Below are 8,798 nucleotides of genomic sequence, written 5' to 3' on the forward strand. Positions count from 1 at the left end.
TAATACTAAAAATCTAAAATCAGATAGCACCAAAAAGGGAGGATATCACGGGATTGTCTTCGAATTCTTAACGCTCCTGGAAATAAGGAAATGGGATTATATCTTGGTCTTCCAACTGATTTTGGTTCATCTAAAAAGGAAATTTTTGCTTTGGTTATTGAGAAAGTTCGTCGTCGCATTCAATGTTGGAATAATAATTTTCTGACCCCGGCTGGACGTCTTACCCTTATTTGCTCAGTCTTATCTTCACTTTCTATTTACTCTCTATCGGTATTTAAAATGCCGGTAAGTGTGAGTGCTAAGATTGATTCTTTAATCTCACAATTTTGGTGGAGTGGTACTGGCATGAAGAAAGGTGTCCATTGGAGTAGTAAATTATTTCTCAGCAGACCAAAATCTTGGGGCGGTCTTGGAATTCGTAATATTAGTTGTCTAAACCAAAGTCTCCTTGCTAAAATTGGATGGAAGATTCTTCATTTCCCTGAGAGTTTGTTATCTAGGACACTTGCTCCAAAATTTGGAATAACTTCCACCTCTATCATGGGTTCTGTTTCATCAAAAGTGGGAAATCAATCTTGGGGTCAAAGAGGCGTTCTCTGGGGTTTGCAACTTCTAAAGCCTCATCTCTCTTGGCAAATTGGCTTCCCATCCTTCCTCGACGTTTGGCATGATAAATGGATTCAAGGGCAATCTTTAGGCGAAGCTCTTCGTCTTTCTGATGAGGTTATTAGTTCTAAACCTCCTCTCTTCGTCTGCCAATTACAGCTTCCTTCAGGATCATGGGATTTGGAAGCTATACGTACCTTCTGCGGTGATCCTGCAGTCCCGCTGGTGTGCTCATTGTCCATCCCTACTTCTGATTCTGAAGATATGGTCTACTGGCTTCCCACTTCTAATGGTAAGTATTCCATTAAAAGTGGCTATGGCATTGCTTTTCAGCAGCTTTGGACGACATCCGCAACGCCTAAAGATAAAAATCGGATGCTTACGTCTTCTATATCTTTCTGTAAAAGGAAGTTATGGTCTCTTCCGATTTTGAGTAAATGGAAAATTCTGATTTGGAAAATTCTTTCCAATTCTTTACCTATTGGTGAGGAAGCTGTTAAACGAAATCTTCCATGGTCTCCTACTTGTCCCCTCTGCTCTTCTTTCATTCCTGAAATTGAAACTTTAAGCCATCTTTTTCGAGATTGTCCTATTTCTTCACGGCTTTGGGCAGCATCTCCGCTTGGTATCCGGTGTCAGATGGCTTCTAATATTCCTATCAGTTTATGGGTTGTTAACTGGATTCACTTCTTCAGGGATGATTCTAGTAATACTTCTCTTTCCCTCTTCATAAGCACATTATGGAGAATTTGGACTTTGCGAAATTGTATTATCTTCCAAGATGCTACTATGGATCTTACTGATTCTGTTTCTACTATAGTTTCTGATGCCTCTACTAATATGTTGGTTCAAAATATGAAGAAGGCAGAGCTCAGAAAGCAAGGTTTATGTGTAAATGGACATCTCTCTGAAACTATGAGGATCAAGAAGCACTTTCCCTTCTTTTTAGTTGGTTCTTCTTCTTGTCCTTCTCTTATTCGTTTGAAATGCGATGCGTCCTGGAAGTCAAGTTTACAAGCTGCTGCTGGTTGGGTTTTCTTCTCCTGTGATGGTCGGCCGTTTCATTGTGGTCATTCGTCTTTCTGGGCTTCTTCTGCTCTTCACGCTGAAGCCACTGCTTTGCTACTTGCTCTTCAAGATGCGTTCTGCTTAGGTTATCGACATATTGACGCTAATACGGACTGCCTTGCTCTTGTTCTCCAATTGGTAAAGCTAACGGAGATTCATCAAGACATTCGGGTTACGCTGTCCTTGGTTTCGAATTTGGTCTTCCAATGTCACTGCTTTTCTATTAGTCATTGTCCTAGAACACTTAATAGGATTGCCCATCTATAAAACTATATTAAAAGGGTAACCTTAAAAGGCCACGTAGACAAAGCCACATAGGCGAAGAAAAAAGCCACGCGTGCATTACGAATGCCACATCTATAAATCTATATAATCTATACTATATAGTTAAAAGGCAACTTAATACATTTAATTTTTTGCCATATAGGATTATCATAATTAAATTCTATTAATTTATATTGTTAATATTAAGACTACTTTAATAAATTTATTAAAATTCATTATAAGGTTTAATAATATATTTTTTTATGTGGAAACCATAAGATCATGATTTAAATTATAAAAATAAATTTAGAATTTACTCTCATCATTTAAATCATTCATTTTGTTCATCTAACTCCTCCTTAACCATAAATATAGTAGCTAAAAGGTCTTATATAGTAAATAAAAAATCTAATAACTTGGATTATAAAGCTACTACTATCTACAAATTTATAAATATAATTAAAAGGAAAACCAAAATATCTATCATCATCAATATGTCATATTTTAACTATATAGTTAAAAGGCAACTTAATACATTTAATTTTTGTCATGTAGGATTATCATAATTAAATTCTATTAATTTTTATTGTTAATATTAAGGCTACTTTAATAAATTTATTAAAACTCATTATAAGGTTTAGTAATATTTATTTTTTGTGTGGAAACCATAAGATCATGATTTAATTTATAAAAATAAATTAAGAATTTAGTCTCATCATTTAAATCATTCAATTTGTTCACCTAACTCCTCCTTAACCATAAAGATAGTAGCTAAAAGGTCTGATATGTAGTAAATAAAAAAAATATAATAATTTGGATTATAAAGCTACTAATATCTACAAATTTATAAATATAATTAAAAGGAAAACCAAAATATCTATCATCATCAATATGTCATATTTTAATTACATATACAAGATAACTTTTTAAACGACTTTCATGCAAAGTGGAGTTTGCAAGGAAAATAATAATAATAATAATAATAATAATAATAATAATAATAATAATAATAATAATAATAATAATAATAATAATAATAACGATAATAATAATAACGATAATAATAATAATAATAATAATAATAATAATAATAATAATAATAATAATAATAATAATAATAATAATAATAATAATAATAATAATACAAACCTTTACATACCATTTCTCTTTTTCCCATATTTATGTTTATATTAAACTTCATAATAATGAAAAATGGATGCTCAAAAGTCATGAACTTGATCTTTATTTATACCTATATTAAATTTGATAATAATGAAAAAATAATATTTAATAGCCATAAAACGCATCCTCAATTGTTTATATATTTTTTATGGAAGGCGAAATTTGTAAGCAAAAAATTTCTTATCTCTATCGTTAGTAGAATGGTATGTGTCACCGATATTATTAACTATTTTTTTTTTATTTTTTATTGGAAGTTTCACTGGGTTATGAAGTGTTCATCACATTTTCAATTTCGTGTATGTGTTTGTTTTGTTCTCATTTAGGTGCTATCAAGATTATTTATTGTGTTAAGCTCTTCTAAGGTAAATATACTTACATCTCTACGATTTTATTATCATTCCCTCTTTTTTTCATTACTTAAGGTGAAACCAAGTTAATAACGATAATATTGCATAAAACAAATTCCACTATTATTGTGTTACTTTTTTTTAATAGGTATGATTTATTTAAGAAAGAAGATTATAAGGAGAAGTGAGATACTAAGATTGCTTACACAACTATATTTTAAATACTAACTAAAGGTTGGTGACATCAACGTGGAATCGTGGATGATTAATAATTTTTTGAGAATTTATTATATATATTTTGAAATATCACAAAAAGGTGGAAAATTTGAGGGGATGACATAGCATTTTTTGTATAATATTGTTTAATAGGTGAAGTATTCGGCAATAATGATCCAACTGTTGTTCAATTTGTTGCTACTTTAAAATTTTTAGTTCCGCAATTTGTTATTGTATTAGCTTCAATTTTATGGGGGTATGAAATGTTAGTTTTGTCATAACATTTCTAATTGTGTGTTTTATGTTATTTTAAGAATTGTTGATGAAATCTTGATATCTAATTTGTGAGGGTGTTATATCTTTGGGGATCTATGTTTGATAATATAGTTTTGTTTAATTTGATTATATGAGTACTTATATTATTAATTCATTTTAGCTTGCATTGAGTTACTTTAGTTTTGATAGGGGTATCTTAGTATATCTAATGTATGAAATTTTAATTGCTGATAAACTGTTGTATAAAAGACTAATTGAATTTATACAACCCTTAAAACATGAAAACCGTAAATTAAATTGATCGTAGTATGTTATTGTATTAAATCACTAAAGTATTACACTAGAAACAGAACAACCCGTGAATTTCACGGGTCACAAAACTAGTTCCATTGCTAAAAATGCAATGGTATGAGCAAGTCCGCACTCACTGTCAAAAAAAAAAAAAGGAGGATATTATTCTACAGGATACCAAATGCAAATTTGGTTTTTTAGGGTCAAAAGTCCAAATCTTGTCAAAACTTAACCCTTGATCCGGTTGACCAAACTCATCAAAACATAACATGACTCGTATACCTGACCTAACTCGGTTCTTTAGGGTCAAATACTGTAAATCTTGACCCGCGATCTGGTGGATGGAACTTGAAATGACCACTTATTTTAGGGTTTGTATCCTCACTGACCCGTTCGCTCATAGGGTCAAAGATAAATGAATTTTTATAATTAAAATATTAGTATTTTCACACTCCGTATTGCATTTGAAATAATAAATTATTATTCTAATTGTTTAAATTAAAAAAATTAGTTTTATATTTATAAAGAGTCACAACATCAATCAATCAATATCAATATGCTTTAATATAGTATAAGTGATTTAATTTTAAAAAGTATCCATATGTTTTTTCGTTTATAGAATGGTTAAATCAAATTATAAGAAATTTTTTACTAACTCGAACATAATTCAACCCCAGATCCGTATGAGTTAACTTGCTTTTGACCCATCCTATATTCTAACCGAGCACAATACCAACCCACCTGGCCCATTTGATGAGTCTAGGGACAACCCAAGAGCAACTCTACTCCGTATAAATAGACCTGAGTCACCTGACATTATGACAATACCGCCCCCAACCAATAAGAACAACCCGAGACTCGAAAGTGACCCGGGCTTGATTGACCCGAAAATGACCCGGAACTTGAGTTGACCCGAGCCAAATCTTGATTGACTCAATGTTGACCCAAGCCGAGATGCTTCGATCCAAAAAACCTCACCCATAATTGACCGATTAAAATTGACTTAAACTAACTTAAAGTGATCCAAAATGACTCGGAAAGACAAGTACTAATTACTAAGTCATATTAATGTTCTATATATCAAAATAAAATTTTATTGGTGACAAGTGACAACCATCCTAATAAATAGGTAAATTTGCAAAATATAAACTTTTAATCAAAATATTACTAACTAGTTGGAAAGCCCGTGCGATGCACGGGACTCCCATTAGGATTATCTGTAAAAATATATTCTTAAGTTGATAAAAAAAAGTCCTACTATGTTGTTATTGATGGAAACAAAATTCGTGATTGGTATAGATGATAACAGATGAATTATTAGTGATTTTAGCATAAACGTTTTGCCAACGATTAGTATAACATCAAGTGACATAGTTATAGCATGTCGCTAACTTTTTAATTTTTACAGGCACAACCGGTTTTTAATTAAATACAAAATACTTTCTCTATAAACATGGTGAAGCTCATCAATATGAATCCTTAATAACGGAGACATATCTTTATGAGTTTTGCAAATTATTTTACAACTACGTAAAACTGAATGATGTTACAAAAAACAGCAAGTATCATATTTAGGAGTCGTTTGGTTCACCATGGGAAGATAGAATTCCCGGGAAGATTAAATTCATGTGAAGTTGAAAATCACGTGAATTGTAGAAATCTTGTTTGGTTGGATGTGGGAACTTGAATTCATGTGGGAATTCCCACTTACCTAAGGGGGGCTAGGTAAGTGACTTCCTACATGATGTAGGAATTGGAGTTCCATAGGAAGTTCTAATTCCCATGAATTGGGCAACAAACAAACCTTCATTTAGCTACTTCCCATAATTTTCCAATTCCTATGAATTTGGAAGGCAACCAAACAACCCCTTATATATATTTAGTGCGTTGAGAGAAAATGGTAGATCTCTTACAACATAATTATACCTTGACTATTTACACTTAAGAGTATTTTGTCCTTATAAACATCGCCCAATATCTCTCATTCTATTACATAGAATGCACGGGCACCTAGTAGTATTATCTGTGACAACATCAGTTAGTAGTTTATGTCATTTTTTAAAATAGCTGAGTTACCAAGTTAGTGTAATAATGTCAGTTAGTAGTATATATTTTATGCCACCGCAGAAACGTTATTTTATACATTACCATGGTTTGGTAATAAAAAACTATTAAATTTAACAAAAAGTCAAACTATGCTAAAAATGGAAGCAACCAAAATTTCGGGGGTTGATTTAGATGAAGACAGATTAATCATGAGTTCCTATAACAAAAGCGCAATGAAAGCGTTGTGGCATTTGCTATTTAACTATGTCAGTTGTATACTAACATTGAAAGATATAGTTGGATTATAGAGTTACCGTTCTTATTGTTTTAGCACCATCTATTTTTTACCGAAATAGTCTTTGACTACTTATCCTTAAAAACTCCATGCAAAATATATAATACGACATCTTAATTTGGTAAATTATGAAAACTTCTTTGTAAACAATGTCCTTCTTGTGTCCTTGATACATTTGGTCTCTATCATCGATGTGACGGTGTAGAACGTTAATCTCTCGGATGGCGTTCTTGAAACAACGTAAAGCTTGCCATTAATAAAAATTGGTTTCGGGAGGTAAATTTCAACATGATTTAGTGATTGTCTCTAACTCTTGTTTATTGTTAAGGCGCAGTATTAGAGCCGGCAAACAATGACACGACACGAAAACACGACAAGAGTCCGACACGAAATTAACGGGTTTGGGTTGGCATTTAACGACCCATTTATGTAAGTGGGTCGACACGAACATGACACGAGATTTAATTGGGCTAGGTTTGAATTGAGCACTCTACACACGAACCCGACACGAATAACCTATTTACTAAATTAATCCCAAGTTTTCTTGATCCTCACATAAATATACTTACACTTTCCAAATATGACATGACACGAAAACACGATACGAAATTAACGAGTCAGGGTTGAGGTTTGATGACCTATTAATGTAATTGGATCGACACGAACACGACACGAGATTTAATTAGGTCGGGTTTGGGTTGGAGAGTTCGTGACCCATTTAAATGTGAGACCTGAACCCGACACGACCTAATTTGTTTGTCACGTCTACATAGCATGGCCTCAACGTATATTGTCTCTTTTTAAGAACGAAAAGAATATTTGTATCTGAGGAAGTCATTGTTATCCTCGGGTTCAGTACCTTTTGCCGACTTTGGAACCCGTAAATATCTTCCCTTCTACTATGAATTTTCCAGGGCGATTGATAATAAGACATATCCCGTTAGATAATCCCCTTACAGAGTTAATGTTCCTCTACAATGTAAATGGCATACCACGCTTGGTAGAGCATACTATTATTTGTTATATTAAAAAAAAATCATCATGTATACTCTCTCCTCTTCTTAAACTCTCCCACCTTGCTTCTTAGAGGTCAAACTTTTATAACTTTGACCATTAATATGTCGAACATCATGATCAAACTTCTGCATTAACAATTGTGTAGAAGCAATACGGAAGATCATTGCGAAGAGGAAGAAATTCATTTAGTGTGAAATTCCTAAAAGATAATGAATCTTACACCCAAAGTCTATACCAACTAAAATACCCGACCAAATCTCGCATAATAAAAACAAAAGGGACGTGTAAAAGTAAGGATACCAAATGGGGAATAAGACATTACGAATGTAGGCCTTCTCATACCCGTATTTAATAGAAAAATTACATGCCCCTACTTGTCGCAACTAAAAATTTTCAAAACCATAATCGCTTCAACTTTGGGAGATCTTAAAATAGTTTCATTCCATTTAAATGTCATATACTCGTCTATTCTATAACTTTCTCAAATAATTATGATATTATTTTACCCATATATAACATTCATGGTTGGCACGATTTAAAATTCAGTTTGAGCCTAAAACTTCTTTTATATTCGCTACATCCAAGTCAAATGCGATATAGTTGGACACTTGTGATAGATTTTCCTTTTTGATCAAATTAATTTGCTTTTTTTTTTCTTATTGTAGAGCTAACAATAATTTTTTTTCTTATGTAGAAAGCTAACATTTATTTTGAACCAATTACTTATTTATTCTGTATCTCATGATTTTGTAGTATATATGTACCTTGTGTTAAAATGCCTAATTGCTAATATTTATTCTGAATAAATAGCTATAATGGAGATTATAAAATTAAAAATGCAACTTGAGATCTACTACTAACAATAGGGTCAGTAAACATTGGCAAAAAAACATCAAGAAGTAATTTAGGTATGAGGAAGGTCGGGAGATCATGAAAAATCTCAGATTTAGGCTTTATTTCAAAGAAATTGAAATTAGCTTTTGAACAAAATTTCATTTATCTTAATTTTTTTTTGTAAATATTTGATAGATAAATTATTTACCAAAATAAGAGTAGCATGTGAGAAATAAGTTACCTGTTTTTTTTTATTCATTCAATTTATAATATTAAATATAGAGAACTTATTAAGTCCTTTTATATCATTTTACGAAAAAAAGAGCTACTTTTTAGTTAGTTTGCCAAACATTTTT

Source organism: Silene latifolia, unplaced genomic scaffold (assembly GCF_048544455.1).
Source record: "Silene latifolia isolate original U9 population unplaced genomic scaffold, ASM4854445v1 scaffold_119, whole genome shotgun sequence".
NCBI classification, from domain to species: Eukaryota; Viridiplantae; Streptophyta; class Magnoliopsida; order Caryophyllales; family Caryophyllaceae; genus Silene; species Silene latifolia.